At 46.1% G+C, this 24,161-nt stretch overlaps 1 pseudogene; it reads left to right on the top strand.

The window, feature by feature from the left end:
- The first annotated feature begins 12,722 nt into the window (after nucleotides 1-12,722).
- On the top strand, nucleotides 12,723-13,990 carry LOC147006453 (28S ribosomal RNA; annotated as a pseudogene).
- Nucleotides 13,991-24,161: the final 10,171 nt, after the last annotated feature.

Genomic DNA, 24,161 nt, shown 5'->3' with positions numbered 1-24,161 from the left:
ATCTTGGAATCAATCATGGCAGTTGATCAGAAATTCTGACATTTCTCAAACAACTTCATCTCATTTCACCAATTTGGATTCAGACCAGGTCAATACACCTTGGACATGGTACTTCTACTCACCCAACAATGAATGGAGGCTCTCAATGTCAGACATGAGATCATGGTCAGTTCTCTGGACATATTACGTGATTTTGATACAGTCTGGAATACAGTCTCACTCTTCAAACTCTTTCCTTCAGGCATCCAAGGTCAACTCCACACGTGGCTTCATTATGGTACTTCTGCCATTCTTATAACCAACGTGTAGCACTCAGCAGAATCCTTTCATCTCCTCTTCCTGTCAAGGCTGGAGTTCTACAACGCAGTGATCTGGGCCCAGTGTTCTTCCTGAACTTCATAAATGATCTCTCTGACCCTTTGGAAAATCCACTTTATCGAATTGCTGATGACTCCACTCTCCACCGTGACATCACTTCTCCTTCAGACTGGAAGGCTGCAGCCTCTTCCCTCTCTCCAGACTTTGACAAAATCACAAGCTAGTGAAATACTTCGAATACATCTTTCAAGCCTGACAAATCTCATAATATCAGTTTCTCTCTCTGAAAGGACGAGATGGCAAACCCTCCTGTCTACTTTCTTCACAATCCTCCACACAAAGATCAGTCCAACAAACTCCTGCATCTCATTATCAGCCATGATCTTTCTTGGACAAACCACATATCAAAGTTGGCCTGGAAAGTCAGTCACCGACGAGTACTCTTCATCATACATAGTCCTTCCTCGAGCAGCTTAACTCCATTCTTCCTTCAAGACTTTCAAAAGCAGCTTTCTGGAACACAACTCTCACTTACAGACTGGCTCCCTTGCCTCACATCTTGCTCAGTTAATGCCATGAAAACAAAGGCCTTCAAGATTAATGGAATCTCTCACATTGAAGCTGAGGATGTGGGCCTATCTCATCGCCATCATGAAGTGTGAACATGTTTGGGTATCTGCTTTCGTGAGTGGTATGTTCGTATATATATATCTGGTGTGCGTTTTCAGGAGTGAAGCAATGCACTGAAAACAAGGAGTAAAAAACACATAAAATGTGACAGCTCCCGTGGTTTTCATAATTTTGCTGTCTGGAGTTGAAGGGCGGGTCCATATTCACAAGATTTATGAGTTTGTACAACCGACTTGTGGAGTCATGTGACAAAGAAGTCTGCGTACGATTGGGTTATTCGGTCATGAATATTAATGATGTGGGTCACGTGGTTATATAGTCCAAGATAGTTGGTCATGTGACATGTATTTTGTTTTTGATTGGGAATGCAAATTTCACACAGATGGTATTCCATGTTCATATATTTTGGAGGAGACATCCTGAATTACACAAACAGTCGAACATTTAATAATACTTATTGATGTGTAAAATAAAATATATAACTGCAGACAATTGAAAATGATCATTCAGTTGAAAATGCTGTCTGATCAGTTTTTGTAAATTATTTGTAAAGGTGGTTGGGGTGAAATTGAATCGAGTCGTCTCATCAGAATTTATATTTTTCATTTTCATGAAAGATGCTTCACGGTTCTGGTATGACAAAAAAGTAGAACAATGTAGGTGAATGTACGTCTGAGAAACGGTTGAGGACGTGTTCAACACTGGGGGTTTTCCAACTAAAACGGCCACGAGTTTACCGGTCGGCCATTTTTCATCACATCACAACACAAAGTGAGGTGCACGTGTACGTCATCATGTACATTCTGTGCGTGTGTCAAGTTTGAACAAAATTGGTCCATACATGTCCGACATATGGCTGCGGATGGACGGACAGATGCACAGAAAGAATGAGACCCAATCCACAAGCCCCCATTTCCAATGGGGGCAAAAAAGAAAAGAAGAGAAGATTGTCATAAAAAGTTTGTTGTTGTTTCTGGAATGAAGCATATGATAATACCTTCAGGAAAGCCATGGGAAACATGTTGACAACCCCTCCTCACAAAGACAATAAAAATCCTTGTTCCTTCTCAAGGATGGGATTCAGTGTGAAAGAAACAACAACACCAACAATCAAAAATTACTGATTTCACTGAAATGATCAAGATTACAGAGGTCAGAGGGGGAAGTGAGGGGACCAGTGTAAATCTGTAATGATTCCTCCTGGATCACCGGTCCATTCAAAGACCGAGTAAACCCACAATGATTTCTCACGTACATTCGTCTTTCTGTGTTGAAAAACATAAATACGAATGGAAAGTACAAGTTGTTTGAGACAATTTCCTGCCTTGGTTAACACATGGTTTTTGTATTTTATTAGCATCGGAACACAAACACACTTGTATTTTCCTGTAAACATGGGTTCTAGTAGGCCAATAGGGAGAGCTATCTTGTGTGGTCAGTGGGATCACATGGAGCCATGAAACACACGCTCACACAATGGAAGAATGCAGACTCGGAGAGGCTGGGGAGAGAAGTGGGAGTAGTGTTGTGGTTTTGAGGAGTCCCAAAGAGATCCTCATCATGTTAAATCAGTTATTTGATAGTTATATTAGTTTAACCTCCTTCATTTCGTGATGATCAATGTCAGTTGAGATTGTGCAGATATACATCCCACACATCATTATTCTCATTCGACATTATTTTTCACAACCATCTGCGCATATTTTCCTCACATCTGAACAAATTATTCCCAAAGCCACTGCAACCATTTAAAAACCACTTAATGAATGCATGTAACAAAAGTCCATCAAACCCGGAGGCGAATGAGCTGATCCTCCTCAGGGTTGCCTCAAAAACTACTTCAAACATGGATAATTTGGCAATTTATACATGTTGTGTTAATTGTGTGCATCTGTCATTTCATTGTTCTCCTTCACTGTTAATACTCGTTTGTTTGCCACTGCAAATAATTGCATTTTCATTGCTGATACGAACAGCAATTTCCTCAGAAACTGTCCTGAATTATTCTGTCCATTCTGATGGTGGTCAAAGACTGTTGAGGCTTTTGGCGAGCTTGAATTCGTTATCCATGTTCAATCTCAGATGCAGTTACGTGACATTGGTTTTGCTCGGCTGACTGACTGAGGCCTGTTCGGTAACCTCTGGCATGGTTCAAATTTTTCCTCGCTTAACCTCACCGACGAGGTAAATCGACTTTGGGCACGAAGATCCAGCCAGAGTTGAGAGTTGAAAATGGTGACTGTGGTCTCTTGAAGACAAGCCATCTTCGAGGAGTTATCCAGAGGCGATGTTCAACACAATATATATGATGCACAAAACTTTTACCTCTATATTTTCAAAAAATGTACCGAGTGTAAGCCTCAACAACCTACCTTGGAGAAGGGGAGGACGTTGAGAAATCTTTGGAAGAGTTTTTCAGAAAAACTTTGACGCTTCTGTATGACAAAGACATAAAAAGAAGAAAATCATGTATCAATCAAATTGTATTTCATGAATTGTCTGTGACGGCCGAGAATAGAGTACCACACGAAAATATATCTTTACAAGTTGGGTCATCCGATATACATCGGGTTATGTTGAGTTTTATTGCGTGCATTCAAACAGACCATTGATGAGATTGATGTGTAAATCCACCTTCACTTATGTGCGTCTGTCCATCCGTCCATCAATGAATATTTTGGTTTCCCCTTGGTAACTCCACAACTCCTTTTCCGATTGACCTCGAATATAACATGGTGGTCGACCATGACATGACTTTGATTCCTTTAAAAATCAGTATCCAGGTTCGGCAACGGATTTGTCTCCCCTGTGTTTATTCGACAATTCAATTGGAAGAGAAAAAAAGGATTACGATTTAATGCTGCTGAATGGAAGGGAAACAGACTTAAAACACCTTCAAAGTGAAAAAAATCCTCACTTTACTGATATGAGAAGGAAAGCAAATTTTAAACACCATCAGAAGTGAACAAATCACTGCATCATAAAAATTACCCCGTGTGGGAATGACGGTCATCTCTGCGAGAAAATATATCGCCTCCTGAAGGTAGGGCAGTTTTTGCAAACTTTGAAGTCACGTGACGCGAAAACGAAAGTGAATATCGAAAATCCGGCCCGACCAAATTTAGATATTGTCCCATACATTCAAATGCCACAATCAAATTCAAGATTTCTTGAGAAACCTAGGAATATGATAGATTTTGAAAATCGTCATTTTCGCATTTTTTGCCAACTTTGAATTCACGTGACACGAAAATGAAAGTGAATATCGAAAATCCGGTCCGAGGCAATTTAGATATTGTCCCATAGATTCATTTGCAACAATCAAATTCAAGATCGCTTGAGAAATCGTGGAGGAGATAGAATTTGAAAATCGTAATTTTCGCAATGGACAGACGGACGGACGGATCGAAGGACATGTCCACCCATATTATGAGGTCATGCTCGAAGAGATGACCAAAAAAAGGTGCAAAAACTGATCACCGTGAATGTCCGTCTGAGAAACGGTTGAGGACGTGTTCAACACAGGGGGGTTTTCCAACTAAAATGGCCGCGAGTTTACTGGTCGGCCATCTTTCATGACACCACAACATAAAGTTAGGAGCACGTGAAAACCATCCTGAACAGATTGTGTTTGTGCCATGTTTGAACAAAATCAGGCCAAACATGTCTGAGATATGGTGGCGGATGGAAAGACGGACACACGCAAAGATGAGACCCAACCCGTAAGCCCCCGTTTTGGACCAAGTCCAACGGGAGTCGAAAAAACACAGCAAGAGAACATGGTGGTAAAATGTTTGTTGTTGTTTCTGGAATGAAACATGTGATCATACCTTCAGGAAAGATGTGGGAAGCATGTTGGCAATCCTTTCCCAGAAATAATATGAAAATCCTTGTTGCTTCTCAAGGACGGGACTCTGTGTGAGAGACACAACAACAACAACAACAACAACAACAATCAAAAATTACTTATTTCACTGAAATTATAAAGATAGCAGAGATCAAAGGGGGAAGTGAGGGGACCAGTGTAAATCTGCAATGATTTCTCCTGGATCACTGATCCATTCAAAGTCCGAGTAAATCCACAATGATTTCTCACGTAAACTCGTCTTCCCGTGTTGAAAAACGTAAATACGAATGGAAATTACAAGTTGATTAAGTGAGAGAATGTGTCGCCTTGGTTAACACATGGTTTTCCTATTTTCTTACCAGAGGAACACGAACACACTTACATTTCCCTGTAAACATGGGTTCTAATAGGGGGAGACATCTTGTTTGGTAAGTGGGGTCACATGGAGCGATGGAACACACACACACACACACACACACACACACACACACACACACACACACACACACACACACACACACGCACACACACATACACGCACACACACATACACGCACACACACACACACACACACACACACACACACACACACACACACACACGCACACACACACACACACACACACACACACACACACACACACACACACACACGCACACTCACGCACACACACACACAGACACACACCTTCTTGAAGACCTGAGAGGGCTCCGTTCCACATTCTGAAACCCGTATTTGAGTTAATAACCAACAACACACCAAATACTCCTGGAGTATTACACTTGATCGTCCATCTTACCTGAAAGGGAAGAACATTCCTGAGTTTGTCCCTCAGGATATCCCTGAATGTCCAGTTTGTCCCTGGAGAATCCTCAGGATATTCCAGCAACTTCTGTTTGAGAGACACGGACACGGACAAATCGGAGTCGTTTTCACTGAATAATTAATTTAATTTACTTGTTCACTCTGGACGGAATCGAACCCTCACAGAGCATCAAACATCCGTGGACAAACTACATTTAAATACTTTAAAACGTCCACGTAAATGTTCCCACCCGATTCACTCACCTGTGGAAGTTCTGGCAGGTAACGGACACAGCACAGGAAAAAGCACGACAACACCAAGAGAAGAAAGAGCCGCGTTCTCTCCATCTTGAAAAATACTTCAAGTGCGAGAAACAACGTGTGGGAAACACGATCATAAAGTTCCCACCACTCTGTGACGTCACCCTATTGTGACGTCATGGTCAAGGGAGCCGTTCATTTTCAGTTCAATTTCAATCCCAAAATGATGTTGAATTTCAAGTTCGTTCACTAACTAATTGATAATGAGGAACACTCGGCCCGTACACACTCTTTGTGGTTTATATTTCATTATGTCTCCGTTTCCATGATCACATTTCCCATTTAATAATCCTGTTTTATATGGTAATATATTCCGATGAGGTTTACTCCTCTTTTTTTTTTACTCCGATGACGAAGAAATCTCGTAATTTCGAGGTGAAAACAGATCGTGTGTGGAAAAGGGAGAAATGTTTCTTCAGGGAAAACGGTTCCGGTTTGATTCGATGGTTTTCAAATCACGTTTCCATGGTTACCCGACATTGGAGACCATTTTAGAAACCCTCAACCCCAACCTGCTCTCCCCTCCGAACACGACACATAATTATTTTTGTGAGTGATCTGTGCGGGGAATAAAATGTGTTATCACGACCCGACCCGACCAAAGATGAAGAGTGTGGCAGATCGTTTGGACCTCTCCTCACATATCGCACCCTGAGCTTTGCAACAGGATTTATATCTAAAATTAGGAAATAATACGAGTCCACATCGTCAAAAATTATTTTCTGAACAGAAACGATTCCAAGTCGGTCCGTTTTAATGTACATTTGTGGCTGAGAAACCTTTTCTGAAAAATTGGAATCTTCACTTTCAACACAGCGATCTGTGTTCGTGGTTCCTTGAACTGTATCTCAGACTGGAAGGGTTATGGATGTTCACGTTACAAACACCTTTGTGTCGCCATCGCTGATCCCCTTGTCTGTGTTCACGCCGCCATGTTGCTCGGTCCAGTGAATGATTCACTGCGTCCCGCGTTGTGTTTTATTTATGTGAGAAAGTGTTCACATCGACCTTGATTTTCAACATAAAATTAACATTCAATATCCACCGTGTGATGAATTGAAGGATGTGACGCGTGATCACGTGACGCGCGGCTCGCACACGAGACAGATAAAACCGAGATGCCGCGCGGTCGGTGGGATTGTCCCTGGGGCATTGTCATTTCCGGCGGTGGTTCACTTGGTGCTCGTTGAATGGTGAGAATTGAGAGTATACCGGACTCCGTGCTTATGCTGGCTAATTGCTGATTTATTTTGCGGTGATCGACTGCACGTGTATTCCTCGCTGCACATGTATTCCTTTATGTGTCTGTAGAATCGGCTTCAATCAAGTGAAATAAAGCCGACACTCCGAAGGTTTTTCCCTCGCATTCATTTCACACCGATAATTTATTACACGAGTTAAAATATATCTGCGACGAGTGGGCGTACCAAGATGGCGCTTGGTGGCGACAAATTCGCATCTCATAATCTTTCCAGTCTTTCTGCAGTTCAGTGACGTGATTTTCTGTCTGATTAACAACACAACAAAAATCGACTTCCAACCGCCTACAATCAATATATTGTGTTGAAAATTAGGGCTAAAATCGCCTTCCTCATATTTCTGGAAATGTGACGTATTAATAATTTTCCATTTGATATTAAGTATATTTTCGAGATTTACATTTTAAGCGGTGTATAAATGAGTAAAAGGAGTGCCACACACAACGATTATTATTTCTTTTTTTGATACAATTCATTGCCCAGATGTCGTGACTTAATGGGAAAGTTAATCTTTTGTGAAAGACCGTTAGACGAAATTTAAATAGTTCCACGGGTCAAGCCGCTCACCTGGACGACGAGCAATCACTGATCTCTCCAACTGGATTGGTCACGACGGCTCGTGCGTTCAGCTACCGGAAGTACACTTTCCGCCATCTTGTCTCTCCCAAAAGAGGCGAACTGCAGTAACAAGTAACGTTGAACCGGGCCCAGTCGATTTTGCAAAATATATTTCTTCAAAGATATTTCAACTTCTGTCTAATATTTTAATAGATTTTGAAGTAAATTCCTGTTTCTATTACTCAATCGAATTCCGGAAAATTCCCTTGGAGCTCCTTGGCAATTGCAAGGAGGCGATCAATGCATTTCATGAGGCCCGACACAGGGTTGGATCGGAAAACAAACATAGGCCAAACATCCAAGTTACATTAGGCTCCAGGTCACTTCATGAATAACAAAACAAAACTAGTCATGTTTTTTTTTATGTTGTTTAAAATATGTTTTGTTATTTTTGGCATTTTTTTTTGTTATTCTACGTTTCTTCATGTTTTCGGAGCAAGGTTGTCAGCTGCGAGATGTTGGCTTGAAGACCCTTTTGTGACCAAAGTTCACAGGCAAAAGTTAACCATGACGAGGCCAATAACTTCATACATAGCCTTTCAATGTCCAACACATCCTGAAACCTTATAAATATAATATCCTCGTAAATAATATCATGTGGCTGTGTACTTTTCTCACGGGCAGCGTGGGGTACCCCCATCTCAACACTCCTTGTGTGTTATACAATGTAAAGTTCAAAACATATTCAGGAGTTACGTGTTAAAAACTGAAAAATCACATCAATAAATGAAGACGATTAGACTGCTTTCATTTTGCACACAAGAATGTTTTAGAATGTACAAACTTCAAGTTAAATAAACATTCCCCTACCATTTGGAGGAGTGTGGGAAGGAACCCCCCCCCCCCCATCAGACTCGCCCCGTCAGTCACTTCCCTCCCTTACACCATGGATCCCTTCCATCCCACCCCTCTTTCTTCTCTTAATGTTGTCAACTTTATATGTACTCAGGGATCGGGACTCGGACCATTACTATTGTTTCAAATTCGCGTCAACCAGCGTGCGAACGGCCGCTAACCACTTAAAGTAGCCGCTCGCCCACCGGACGGACAATTCAGTCGTGACCTTCCGGAACAACGCCGGAACCCTGTCACGGGTGGGTCTTCAACCCCACCACGGCCTAGCCAATTTTCTACCCGCGCAGAATAGGGTCAATCGCTGAATATCGATATACCTAAGTAGCCTACCGGGAGACTGTACTTCGGCGCAGGTCGGCTTGGACACGAACCACCCAAGCGGTCCTTTCCAGTCTGCAGTGATAACCGAGCGGGTATTATCGCCCGACCTCACCGGATCCGATTCTATTTAACGGGTATTTAACAACCCCAACTATTATTCCGCAATGCAAGATGGCATTTCAATGGGGAGAAAGGAGGACGCGACGAACGGGTTACATTCACACAAACACATTTATTTCAATACACATATACAGTCAATCATGCAGGTATGGAAGCAAATAAAGCGAAAGCATGACAACCGACTATAAGCAATTTATGTACAGCCACTAAACAGTTTTACTTCACAAGACACGGCGCCACCAACATTCATTCGAAAGCAAAACCCCAATAAAAAGACCACCCCCAGAGACAGGGGGGTCAGACGGGGCCCGTGGGCCTTTATGGCGTGGGACTTGGCAGACTGAACGAATCCCACGAGACCGTTGCAGGTTACCTGCACCCTCTCGGTGTGATTGTGGGCGAGTAGTGGCGTCCGTCCCCCCCCACGGCAGCAAGAACAGCCACGGCTGAGCTCGGCCTTTCACAGAGCCGGCGAGCTCTCTCCACTGCTCTCCAAACGGATGCGCAGGCTTGCACGCCAGAGCTGGCAAAGCGGCGCCTCCCGTCCATGTTCCTGGTGCCACAAAGAAGTCGAGCAGCCACCACGAAAAAACCACACGAGCTCACGAGCTGCCACCACGAAGAAAAAAAAAAAAACCACGAGCTCTTGAAAAACACCCACAAGCTCATGAGCTCACGAACTCATAACTCCAAGCCGACGAGAAAAACACACGAGCTGCCAGACCTGGCGTTCTGCACACCCTTATATTGCTCACGCCACGCCCCTCCGCTCTCGCCTCGCCCTCCTTCCAGAACCTGCGGGAACCTTCCAGAAAAGGGGCGTGCCCTCTCGCCCCCCTCCCCGCACGCCTCGCGGGAGCCGAGAGAATCAGAATTGGTGCAGGTCCAGGGAGAATCAGGCAGGATAATCCGTGCGCCATCGGAACTCCTCTGGTTCTTTCCTTTGCTTCGTCAAGACGGTTTACATTTAACGGAGAGGGCCGTGGTTTGGCGTGTGGAGACCGCCGCGAAGCGGTGGTCGAGAGCGACGTTGGTTGTGGTGATTTGGCTGTGGTGATGGTGGCGTGGTTGGCGTTGTTGTTTGAGGTTGAAATGTGGTTGGTCCAAAATAACGATACGAAAAGAAAAACACTATCTCAAAGAATCACAGCCCTGTGACACGAATAAAACCCATTAAACAACAGTGGGGGAACCTAACTGAACACGAACTTATCGGCATAACTAACTAAGAACCTATATGGTGTTCTGCCAATTTCCACAGTCGTAACACTATTAATTATTTACATCAATGATTTGGAGATAGGGGTGAAGAGGTTTTCCAAATTGGCAGATGACACAAAGCTTGGAGGGAAGGTGGATATCAGAGGGGGTGGTGATCAGATTCAGGAAAGTATTGATACTCTCATAGATTGGGCAAAAGATTGGAGAATGTAATTTAACCTGAGCAAGTGTAAGGTGTTGGGGATGGGGAAGAAGTTCTTCCGAAGAACAACATAAATTGAGATTACAGGATACAAGGGGTAATGTTGGAGTGTGTCACATGGGATAAGGATCTCGGGGTGGGAAGAGATATGAGAGGTAAGCAGGCAGCACAGTGTCAGGCAGCAAAATGTGAAGCAAATCTATACTAGTTTTCAGTTGTATTTGGAGGGGGATCAATTATATATCAAAAGAGTTGTTAACATAGCCCAGGAATTTAGTGAGGGCCAATCTAGAATATTGTGTGCAGTTTTGGTCACCACAACTCAGGAAGGACATCGCTGCCATGTCAAAGGGTTCAACGCAGGGTGAACAGATTGATTCCGGGCTTCACTCGACTCAGCTGAGGAGCAGTTGAAGGAGACAGGGCTTTATGCAATAGAAAGAAAGAAGTTACGAGGCGATATGATTGAGATGTTTAAGGTATTGAAGGGCATCGACAAAATAAGTGCAGAATAATTATTCAGCAGAGTAGACACAGTGATCGCACCAGGGGCATTGATTGAGAGTAAAGAAGAGTTGAGTTAAGAAGGTAGTGAGGTAGGGGACTTTCACTCAAAGAGTCGTAAATGCATGGAACGGTCTCCCTGGAAAGGAATTGGTGACAGAAACAGTAGATGGGTTTAAATTGGAATTGGATAGGAACCTGGAAGTTATGGAGATTGAGGGGTAGAGGAAAATGCCTGGTGTTGGCTTCGTGGTTCGGGTGGCGGCTTGGGATCCTAGGGTCCTGAGTTCAAGCCCCGTTTGCCGCTGAATTAATATACACCAGGAGGTTGACTCAGCCTGTCATCCTTCCGAGGTCGGCAAAATGAGTACCAGTGTACTGGAAAGGGGGACACTGCAACAGCGGCACAGCCGCATCCCAACCAATGATGCAACCAGCAGCCACAGGTTGCACTCGACAGAGAGAGAGGGGTAGCGGGATGTTTGCAGGTCTTTTTGCAAGTTTGAACATTGATGGATGATTATGTGCATGTCTGCAGTGTTGATGGGGGTGGGTCTTGTCAAGGGGTATTGTGTGCTTGATTTTTTTTTTTTTCTAACCCAAGCCATGCCCACTCCTCTGGAAGTTGGAAAAAAAGTCCGGAATTTTCTTGTGTTGATGTGGTGCAGGTATGATGAGGCGAAAGGTCACCACCTGCGTTTAATCACCGTGTGTATGACATCACAAAATACACTTAACACATAAAAATGTGAAATGTCAACGTTCCCTTTCAGCGCTCAGATTTGAAAGGTGATTAAACCACGCAAAGTGACATTCTCTCACGGTCACATGAGGTCTGTGATTTTCACAAGTTCATGACACCAACGAATAAAATTTTGCATGAGTTACATGCAAAGTTTATTGCTTGCATTTGGAGATTTCTAACTGCCAGTCTGCTGTTTTCGTATTCGCTGCAGTGATGTTTTGGGGGAGACAAGATGGCGGAAAGTGAACTTCCGGTGATTTCACTCCTCCGTATACAATCGCTGTGGACGTGACCGATCCAGTAGTAGAGATCAGTGGTTAGCTCTCACACTCGCCTCGACAAGGTATACAAAAATAAATAAATAAAAAACTGTTCTCAGTGCATCGTCGACCGCGGTGCGGCGCCGCGGTGCTGCGCGCCTCCGGCAGGGGCTGTTTCCGCGTCCGTGTGGCCGGCGCGCCGAAGGCTTCGTGCGTCGGTCGGGGTCCTTCGGGGGGGCTCGGGTCCTCTGGGGCCCGTCCTCTCCCCGTCCGGTTTTCCCGGCCGCGCATCTTCTTCGCGCGTTGGTGCAGTCCCCGGCGTCTGCGGCGAGGGTCGGAATCCCACCCGACCCGTCTTGAAACACGTGCGCGAGTCGAAGGGCTCGAACGAAACCCCGGAGGCGCAATGAAAGTGTGCGGTGCGCGCGCGGTCGGGTCAAGGCGCCCCATCCGCTCGGCGGCCGGGTCGGGCAGTGCGGGTGCGGGTGTGAGCTTGGTGCTCCTGGGGTCAAATGGCCTCGTGCTTCCTCTCTCCGTGGGCACCCTCTCATCTCGTCTCGCGCCGTTTCGGCCCGAACCGTCGGCAAGCGGTGAGGGCACCCCTCGTGCTCGCGTGCGATACCGTCGGGCGGGATCCTCGCCACCGTTGCAGGGGCGAGGCGCACTGCCGGCCTGAGCTCTCCGTCCGGCACGAGGCGGCGGAGGCGGACGGAGCCACAGCGTATTTGTTGGTACCCGAAAGATGGTGAGCTACGCTCAGGTAGGGCGAAGCCAGGGGAAACCCTGGTGGAGGGCCGCAGCGGTTCTGATGTGCAAATCGATTCTACGACCCAGGTGGAGGGGCGAAAGACCAATTGAACGATGTCGTAGCTGGTTCCCTCCGAAGTTTCCTTCAGGATAGCTGGAGCTCTCGCTGGATGCACAGTTTTATCCGGAAAAGCGACAGACGAGAGGCATTGGGGCCGAAACGGCTTCAACCTATTCTTAAAGTTTGAATGGGTAAGACGCCCGGCTCGCAGCTTCGGAGCTGAGCGCGTGCGGCGCGTGGGCGAAGAATGCGAGCTGCCCAGTGGGCCACTTTTGGTAAGCAGAACTGGCGCTGCGGGATGAACTGAACGCCGGGTTCAGGCGCCGAACGCGAACGCTCATCGGAGCCCTGGCAAAAGGTGTTGGTTGGTCGAGACAGCAGGGCGGTGGCCATGGAAGTTGGAATCCGCTCAGGAGTGTGTAACGACGAACCTGCCGAATCAACTGGCCCTGAAAATGTATGGCGTTCGAGCGTCGGGCCTATACCCGGCCGTCGTAGGCGATGTACCGTTCCTTCGCTCGTCGCCGTCATGCGGAGCACGGTCCGTGCGCTACGCCGCGACGAGTAGGAGGAGGACCACCGCGGTGGCGCTGAAGCCTTGGGCGTGGGCCCGGGTGGAGCCGCCCTGGGTGCAGATCTTGGTGGTAGGAGCAAATATTCAAACGAGAGACTTTGAAGGCCGAGATGGAGAAGGGTTCTATGTGAACAGCGCTTGGACATGGGTGAGTCAGTCCGAAGTGACGGGCGAAGACCTTGCGGACGATGTTGGGCGATGGGCTCCCATCCGCCCCGGTGCGAGCGAAAGGGAATCGGGCTCAGAACCCCGAACCCAGAGTGCGGAGAAAGGTCGGGGGATGGTTCGCGTGCTTGCACTTTGTGCTCGTCGTGGCGGCCCAACGTTGCAGTAACGCAAAGCGCGCCTGGAGACGGCGGCGGGGGGGGGTGCCTGGAAGAATTTTATTTTCTTCGTGAAGGGACAGGCGCCCTGGAATGGGTTTTACCCGAGATAGGGGACCGCGCCCTGCAGAGCGTCGTGGCTCCTGCGGCGTCTGGCGGGCCCTCGCCGCCCCTTGAAAATCCGGGTGCGATGACTGAATCTCGCTCTGGGCCGTACCCATATCCGCAGCAGGTCTCCAAGGTGAACAGCCTCTGGTGCGATGGAACAATGTGGGAAAGTGAAGTTCGCAAGCCGGATCGGTAACTCCGGGACAAGGATTGGCTCTGAGGGCTGGGTCGGTCGAGCCGGGGTGCGAAGCGGTCTACGGGAACGCGCTCGCGGTCGGGCGAGCCTCCGTTTCCCGGGGCTCCCGGCCCGTCGCCCGGTCCGCCGGCTCCACGCGGCGTGGCGTCGGGTTCTACCGCCGGCGTGGACGGTGCGTTCGGCCGCGCCGTTCGCTCCTGCCGTCCGGGGCGGTGTGTGCGGGGTGCCGTACGGGGCCGTCCCGCCCCACCCCCCGCTCGGGCGTCTTTCCTCCACCGTTGTCGAGGGTTCCGTGTGGCGCGCGGCGACCCGCGTTCTGCTGTCGCGTTTCCGTCGCTTTCTCCCCCCCCCTCCTTCGTGGGGGTGCGGGGGGGGGGTTCGCGGCGGGAGCTTGGCCGCAACGCCCGTCGTCCACGCGTCCCGTCGGGGGTCGAACGTGCGGCAGGGGAGGGGGGAGCGTCTCGGCGGGGGGCGGGCGAGACGCTTCGGTCAGTCTCGTCGCTGTCCCGGGCGCGGTCGCGTGTCGGCGCGCGCCATCGATCCCCGCCTTTGCGCCGGCGGGCCCGTACCCGCTCGCCGGGCGTCGTCGTCGGGCATCCTGGGCCGGATCGGCCGGCGGTGGTCCGGGAGCGTGAGGGACTCTGTTGCTAACGTGAGCCGTTGCCTCGCTGCGGCGCGCGCGGTCTGCTGGACCCGCCGCGTCCCACGCCCGCTTCCGAGTCTCCCGAGGCTCGATCGTCGGGCAAAGGTTTGATGGTGCGAGGCTCGGGTAGGCGCGCGCGCCTCGGCCGGCGACCGACAGTCGCCTGAGAACCGGTGCGGACAAGGGGATTCCGACTGTTGAAAATTAAAACAGAGCATCGCGATGGCCGGCGATCGAGTGTGGACGCGATGTGAATTCTGCCCAGGGCTCTGAATGTCGAAGTGATGAGATTCATCGACGCGCGGGTAAACGGCGGGCCCCGATAAGGTAGGTTTGCTGGGATTTGGTGTTAGAATTGTTCAAATGTGATATTTGCGTTCGATTTGTGCAAATATGAGTGTTTAAAGCGAAGGGCGCACGACGCGCATGGCCGACGGCGCCTTGCCTAGTTGTAGGCCGCGGCGCGTTTTCGATAAAGAGGGTGTTTAAAAGTCATTTTTCATCCCAATAAAGGTTATCATCACATGCCTGACTTGCTAAGCCGTCGGGTTATGTAAAGATTGTTGGTGGATGGCTTTGAAATCGCATTTTATGAGTTTGATTAAAAAAAATTAAATAATTGCGTGAATTCCTGTGGAGAATTGAAATTTTTGCTTCGGTCGACGTTACGAGTCCGTTTTAACTTGGATCGCAATTCTGTTTGCATTTGGTAATGGCTCAGTATGCCGAACACTCGGTTGTCGAAATTCTGGTAAAAATCGGATGTTTTATGAGACTTAGGTTGGGTGCCGTGTCTCGTCCGCGCGTCCGTTTCAATTCTGTCTTCACTTCAAATTCAATTATGTTTCCATCTTTCATGCTGCAGAATGTTGATCGACACTGAAATAAAGCGAATTCGACGTAAAATTCACGTTTAATAAGGAAAATGCATCGAGTGCGTGGGGTGGTTGTGGATGCCGGGGATTCTGGCAGACACGGGAGAAAGCCGAGAATTGTCTCCTTGAGGAAATGCTTACTGTTGGGGTCTGGGAGATTAATGTTTACATTTTTGAGGGTTTTAGAACACGCTTTACAGGTTTCTGTAAGAATTCCGGGACAAAATAGACATTTTAAGATTGTATAAAAATATTTCGTCCGCTGCGTCACGGCTCGTCACGTGACACACGTTGAGTTCCGTAACGCTTTTGCGTGTGCGCGTTGACGTCATCGCGCGTCCTCCCGGCTTCCTTTCGAGTTTGAAAGGGCCGTCGTGTCCGTCCTTTACGTTATGTTAATCCGCGGTTAGCTGTAAATCGTTTCGTAATACCCCCTCTCCCAACGTCTGCCTTTACCTGCCTAATTGATCGCCTCATCATTCTCCCTTCGGCATATACACGTGGTCAGGGCCGGATTAACCACTTGGCCCGTGAGGCCCAGGCCTTGGCCTACGAAAATATCCGACGCCGTTTTTTATTTATTTTTTGCAAGATATGTGAGTCAGCTTGTATGTTTTTTTTGTTTGTTTTTTATTTGTCTGTAATCACGTATAAAAAATTCTGCAGAGCACAGTTATCATTGGAAATTTTTGTAACTTCGCATATCAGAGGTCTATAGAGGTCCCTTTCAGTGCATAAAATTTTGAAGGTCAAAGGTCAAGGTCACTTTGTCGCAAATCAGGGGAGTCGACGAAACCCTTATTTTTTGAGTAATTTTGATCGGATCGTCTTCAAACTTCATGGGAATATAGTTCATGGTCTGGTGCTCAGCTGATTAATTTTTGGTGGCGATTGGCCTTGACCTTCATATGTTTTTATTTTATTTTTTGTCTGCAATCACGTATAACTCACTCTGCAGAGCACAGTTATCATTGGAAATTTTTGTAACTTCGCATATCAGAGGCCTATAGAGGTCCCTTTCAGCGCATAAAATTTTGAAGGTCAAGGTCAAAGGTCAAGGTCACTTTGTCGCAAATCAGGGGAGTCGACGAAACCCTTATTTTTTGAGTAATTTTGATCGGATAGTCTCCAAACTTCATGGGAATATAGTTCATGGTCTGGCGCTCAGCTGATTAATTTTTGGTGGCGATCGGCCTTGACCTTCATGGTTAGTGCTTGAGGTCAAACATATTTCACCCCAAGGTCAAATTTTCAAGTTTTAAGAACCATATCGTTTAGTACCTCAAATTGAACACCTTGATGAGTGCTTTCTCGATATGTCAAGCTTGAGACATTATGACGTCATTTGGTGACGTTATGAGGCAAACGCTTATTTTTCATGGTTACTCTGTAGAACGATTCTCATCGGAATCTCTCCTAGGCAGATGTTCCTCAAGGAGTCGCTCCTGGTGGATAGCAGCTTTGTTCACCTCAGTGTGACCTTAAAGAAGTCACACGTGGTCACCTTTTGGCAAGATACGGGTCTTTTTTTTTTTTTTCTTCTTCCATTCTTAATTATGTGACTTGACATGTGCAGGAAGGCTGAACACATCGTGAGCGAAGGCAACTGGCACGCTGCCGGACAGTGATCGTCAACAGCGAGCGTGGCAACCATGTGATCACATCACAGGCGTCGCCGCTATCGTCTGGGTGATGGGTGGAGTAACGTTCGCGCTGAGTATGAACATACTGGTACCCTCTTTCTTTCTTGTGAGTTATCGAGCATCCTGATGCTTGCAGTTCTTCGTTTTGCTCTTATTTGTCGTTTTTTTATTCCTGACTATGGCCGACGGATATATTCGGCACCACGAAAGTGGAACTTGCAAATGCGACAAAATGAAGAGGCTTGAAACAGAAACAAAAAGACTGTCTGGATCCATCTTGAATTTTTTTCACCTCACCAGAGTTGAGATGAGCAAACGGAATGTGTGCATGAAGAGTCTTCTGATGTCAATGTCGAGGGATAAAGTAATCTCGCACGTTTAGTCCTCTTTTATTACCCTGATGACAAAGAAATCTTGAAATTATGACGTAAAAACGAAAAAATGTTTGTTCAGGATAAAACGGTTCCGGTTTGATTCGATGGTTTTAAAATCACGTTACCATGGTTACCTGACATTGGAGCACCCCTTCTTCTCAGTTCAGCTCAGTCCGTCGCCGCATCTCGCAACAATGTCTATGGACATCCACATATTACGTACCAAAATTTCGGAAATTTTTTTGAAATCCTCTACCCCTCCTTACACGATACATTTTTTTTTTAGGGTGGGGGTGGTGATCTGTGTGGGGGAATAAAGCATGTTGCCACGACCCAAAATGACCGAAGATGAAGAGTGTGGCAGATCATTTGGACCTCCCCTCACATATCGCACCCTGAGATTTGCAACAGGATTTATATCTAAAATCAGCAAAAAATACGTGTACACCTCATCAAAAATTATTTTCTGAACAAAAATTATTCTGAGTAGTTTTCATGCACATTTGTGGCTGAGAAGCCTTTTCTGAAAAATTGGAATCTTCACTTTCAACACAGCGATTTCTGTGTTCATGGTTCCTGGAACTGCATTTCAGACTGGAAGTGTTATTGCTGTTAACGTTGCAAACACCTTTGTGTCGCCTTCGCTGATCCCCATGTCTGTGTTCACGCCGCCATGTTGCTCGGTCCAGTGAATGATTCACTGCGGCCCACGTTGTGTTATTTTTATGTGAGAAAGTGTTCATATCGACTTTGATTTTCAACATAAAATTAACGTTCAATATCCACCGAGAATTTATGACACGAGTTAAAATATATCTGCGACCCCGAGAGAGCGTACCAAGATGGCGCTTGGTGGCGACATAATTCACACCTCATCTCTCCGGTCTTTCTGCAGTTCAGTGACGTTTTTTACTGTATTATTTTCCACACAACTGAAATCCAACCGCCTGCAGTCAATACATTGTGTGGAAAATTAAGGGGTAAAGTCGCCTGCCTCAAATTCCCAAAAAATTTAGTATTAATTTTCCATTTGATATAAAGTATAGTTTCGAGATTTACATTTCAAGTGGTGTATAAATTGGTGAATGTAACATCACACCGAACAATTTTTATGATATAACTCGCAAATATACCCTTCGCTTCGCTGACGGACACCAAAGTGTAGAGAGAGAGAGAGATAGAGATAGAGATAGAGATAGAGATAGAGATAGAGATAGAGATAGAGATATATAGCGGTAGCGAGTTCTAAATGGCGTCCGTGGTCTCTTAAAGACAAGCTGTCCTTTCGGAGTTATCCAGAAGTGACGTCCACCACAACATGTGTTGTGTATTAAACTTTTACCCCAATATTATCAAAAAATGTACTGAGTGGAAACCATAACATCATACCTTTGAGGAGGGAATGAGGTTGAGCAATCCTTGAAAGAGCCGCTCCAAAAAACTTTGAAGCTTCTGCATGACAAGTATAAAAAAAAATCATGCATCAGTGAAATTGGATTTCCTGAATTGTCTGTGACCGCCGAGGGTGGAGTACCACATGGAAATAGATAATGACAAGTTGTGTTGCCCGATGAACATCGGGTTATGTCGAGTATTATTTCGTGCATCCAACCAGACCATTCATCAAATGGATGTGCAAGTCTATCTTTACTTCTGTGCGTCCGTCCATCCGTCCATCAGTCAACATTTTGGTTTCTGGGTTGTAACTCGACAACTCCTTATCCGATTGACGTCAAATTTAACATGGTGGTAGACCATGACATGACCTTGATTCCTTTCAACATCGGTATCCGGGTTGGCAATGGAATTATCACCCCCATGTTTATTCTATCATACAATTTGAAGAAAAAAAGTATTTTCATTTCATGCTGCCAAATGGAAGGGAAACGTGCTTTTAACACCTTTAAAGTAAAAAAAAAAAAATCCTCACTTTACTGTCATGCGAAGGAAAGGACATTTTAAACACCCTCTGAAGTGAAGAAATCACTGCATTACATCACAAGAAGGGGCACTCAGTCAGTGCCGGATTAAGCCTCGGCTGGCCCGAAGGCACATTTTGAAATTTTAGAGAATGGCCTGAAAATTTTAAATGAGATCTCGGGCTCATGGAAATCGACCCCACACAAAAGATGAACCGATTCAAGAACAAAATATTTTATACAAAAAAAGACAAATATTTAATGTGAAAAGAATTTTTGGGTGGCCCAAAGGCACGTGCTTTGTCTGCTTCATGGTTAATCCGGCACTGCACTCAGTGCAGCGCAAACCTCTGCCACTCAATGCCTGATATACGAGAACATATTGGGCCCAATGCCTTTTTGAAATATCTTGCGACATATTGTTTTTGGCACTATCTCTCAATGGTGAAGAATCACTTAAAAAATTAAATAATTCTCGTATACAGATCAGATTTGGATTTTCACCAAAGTCAAATCAGTTTTCCTTGTGTCCACAAAATTACTCAACTTGTCCACAAAATTACATCCGAATCCATCCACAACTTTTTTGAGATGTCCTGCAGACAAACAGACAAACACACAGAAAGGGGTGAAAACATAACCTCCTTCACCCTCTGTGGTGCATGAAAGAAGGTGAAAAAACTGATCAACTTTATTACAGACATCAGTTTACTTCCAATTATCAACAAAGTCCGGGAATCCGTCATCGCAGGTTCGAGACAATTCTTACATTTTTCAAAAAACTTCATCTCAAATCACGAATATGGTTTCAGACCACGTCACTCAACCTTGGATGTGGTACGACTACTCATCAAACAATGAATCGAGGCTCTCAATGTCAGACATGACATCAGGTCAGCTCTCTGGACAGATAACATGCTTTTGATACAGTCTGGCATGCAGTCTTACTCTTCAAACTTTCTACATCTGGCATCCAAGGTCAACTCCAGAAGTGGCGACATTGTTACACTTTCTCAACTCTCATAACCAACATGTGGCACTCAATAGAATCCTTTCATCTCCTCTCCATGTCAATTCTGAAGTTCCCCAAGGCAGCTTTCTGGGCCCTGTTCTTTTTCTGGTTTTCATCAACGATCTAGCCGACTCCAGAAAATCCTCTTTATCTCTTTGCTGATGACTCCACCCTCTGTTGTACCATCTGTCAACCCTCAGACCGGCAAGCAGCAGCTTCTTCGCTTACTGCAGATCTGGGTAAAATCTAAAACTGGTCCAACACGTGGAACATATCTTTCGATCCGGACAAATCTCACACTCTCACTATGTCTCTCCGAAAGGACCGTTTGGAACCCCCTCCATCCACTTCCTCAGCAATCCTCTGGAAGAAGTCCTTTCTTTCAATCTTATGGGTCTCACTATCTGCCATGATCTTTCCTGGGAAAGCCACATTTACAACCTGGCCTCCAAAGCCAGTCGTCGACTGGGAATCCTCCATCGTGCAAAGTCCTTCCTCGGCCCACCTGAGCTCCTGACCACATACAAAGCTTTCGTCCGCAGCCTGATGGAGTACTGTTCTCCCCTCTGGGCTGGTGCTCCTGCCTCCCTCCTTTCTCGGCTTCACGCTGTGGAAACCAAGGCATTTCAGATCATTGGCATCTCCTGTGATGAAACTGAGTCTTTAGGCCTCTCTCTCTGTCTCTCAGTGGTCTCTCTGTCTTCGACAACCACCTCTCCGGTCTCGCCCCCCCCCACTCTGTCTGCGATTTGTCCCCGCCATATTTACGCAGGGCGCTCAAGGTCCGCCAACAACCCCCTTCTGGAAAAATTACCAAAATCACGAATGACTGCTCACCTTCACTCTTTCATTCCTCTTTTTCCCTGCCTTTGTAATAAACTACCTCACTCTGTTCAATCCCATTCTTCCCTCCAGGCCTTCACAACGGCTGTTTACCACCACTTCCGATCGTCCCCCATCCAAATCCTCTATCTTTTCTACCCCCATCAATCCACTCCAAACCCACCTCCTTCAAATTCCCTGCTTTCCTTCATGAAAGTCCCTGTAATGTCCATTCTGTATACGCCATGTTCCCCACCCCATCGCTCTCCCTTCCACAGACCTCCTGTCTCTCTTCCTCACTGTTTTGTCCGTGTGCCCCACCCCATCCCTCTCCCTTCCACAGATCTCCTCTCTCTGTTCCCCACTGTTTTGTCCTTCCCACTCCCACCCCTCTTGTCGCATGCGTCCCTTGCTGTGCATTGTGTGTTAGCTCTCATACGAGCCTCGACAAGGTATACAAAAAATGCATGTCTGAGAAATGGTTGAGGACGTGTTCAATTCTGGGTTATTTTCCAACTAAAATGGCCGCCAGTCTACCAGTCGACCATCTTTCATCAGATGAAACCCGATCCGATACGCCCTCGGTACACAAACGACGTACCGGATCTGACGGATATGCAAACCGGATCCAGTTTGCACCGGATCTGAAGGATGCAAAATTTGGCAAAAACGCTGGCACACGTCGAATACGTTAAGGGTAAGTTTGTGTACGTTAAGAGCACGCTGGCATACATCGGAGTACGCCGAGCTGTTAGACAAATTTTCTATGCTTGAAATTTTTCGACGTATGCCAGCATATGACTCGCGTTCTGTATAACGCTGGCCATAAGTTGCAGGCACGTTACGCGATCGTTGACACACGTCGACACACGTTACTTGAAAGTTACTCATAAGTGGAAACACGTCGAGGTAATGTTTAGTGCACCCGAAACCTATTTCTAACCTATGAGTTACGTGTTGTAGGCACGTTATGCGATCGTTGACACATGTCGACACACGTTACTTGTAAGTTACTAATAAGTCGAAACACGTCAAGGTAATGGTTAGTGTCAGTGTTCCAGACTCCCTGTTTATTATTTTTTTTTTCTTCGGTATGATGGTGATGTTGACACTTCGATTTCTAGTGCGGTTATAATATAATGAAATTAATAGGCTGCCGCTCAATGATTTAAATCATAACTGCACCAGATATCGAAGTGTCAACATCACCGTCATACTGAAGAAAAAAACAAACAAACCAGGGAGTCACTGACGAACACTGACGCTCACCATGACCTCGACGTGTTTCGACTTATGAGTAACGTGTGTCGACGTGTGTCAACGATCGCGTAACGTGCCTACAACTTATGGCCAGCGTATGCGGAACGTGTGTCATACGCCGAGTTTGTCGAGAAATTTTCAACATGCTGAAAATTTCTCGACGTACTCGGCGTATGATGACGTATGCCAGCGTACTATGACATATGCCAGCGTGCTCTTAACATATGCAAAACTTACCCATAACGTATTCGACGTGTGCCAGCTTGGTTCGGCAAATTTTTCATACGTCTGCATACGCTGGCTAAAACGTCAAGGTGTGACAGCAGCTTCACACTTCGATGTCTTGTGCGGTTATGATTTGAATCGTCGAGCCGCTGCCTATGAATAGCCTACGCCACGTGATCGTCGGCGATACGCTGCCGCGCTATGCATAAGTTAGACTATCGTTGGGCAAAGGTTGTGAACGCCGACAACACGCTCAGCATTCGTTGGTATAACTTATCTATATGTGATTGAAACGTTCTGTGTACGTTACTAATACGTTATGCATATGTCCAACACGTTATTATATGCCCAAAACTTTAAAAAAAACATCAATAGTTCAGTGTACGCCAGCGTTTTACATACATTTTGATACCTTGGTATACGCTGGCTAAAACGTCAAGGTGTGATAGCCCCTTTAGAATTATCATCACGGACTTAAGGAGGTTAAACTAATATAACAATCAAATAACTGATTTAACATGATGAGGATCTCTTTGGGACTCCTCAAAACCACAACACTACTCCCACTTCTCTCCCCAGCCTCTCCGAGTCTGCATTCATCCGTTGTGTGAGCATGTGTTTCATGTCTCCATGTGATCCCACTGACCACACAAGATAGCTCCCCCTATTGGCCTTCTAGAACCCATGTTTACAGGAAAATACAAGTGTGTTTGTGTTCCGATGCTAAGAGAACACAAAAACCATGTGTTAACCAAGGCAGTACATTCTCTCACTTAAACAACTTGTACTTTCCATTCGTATTTACGTTTTTAAACATGGGACGACGAGTGAACGTGAGAAATCATTGTGGGTTTACTCGGTCTTTGAATGGACCTGTGATCCAGGAGGAATCATTGCAGATTTACACTGGTCCCCTCACTTCCCCCTCTGACCTCTGTAATCTTGATCATTTCAGTGAAATCAGTAATTTTTGATTGTTGGTGTTGTTGTTTCTTTCACACCGAATCCCGTCCTTGAGAAGGAACAAGGATTTTTATTGTCTTTGTGAGGAGGGGTTGTCAACATGTTTCCCACGGCTTTCCTGAAGGTATTATCACATGCTTCATTCCAGAAACAACAACAAACATTTTATGACGATCTTCTCTTCTTTCCTTTTTTTCCTCCATTGGAAATGGGGGCTGGTGGATTGGGTCTCATTCTTTCTGTGCATCTGTCCGTCCATCCGCAGCCATATGTCGGACATGTATGGACCGATTTGTTCAAACTTGACACAAGCACAGAATTTACATGATGATGTACACGTGCACGTTGGAAAAATCCCAGCATTGAACACGTCCTCAATAATTTCTCAA

This window comes from Eptatretus burgeri, unplaced genomic scaffold (genome assembly GCF_056783735.1).
Source record: "Eptatretus burgeri isolate ZD-2024b unplaced genomic scaffold, Ebu_testis_v1 Ebu_testis_scaffold_3173, whole genome shotgun sequence".
In the NCBI taxonomy this organism is placed as follows: Eukaryota; Metazoa; Chordata; class Myxini; order Myxiniformes; family Myxinidae; genus Eptatretus; species Eptatretus burgeri.
The sequence above is the reverse complement of the archived record's forward strand: the minus strand, read 5'-3'. Positions and strand labels throughout refer to the sequence as shown.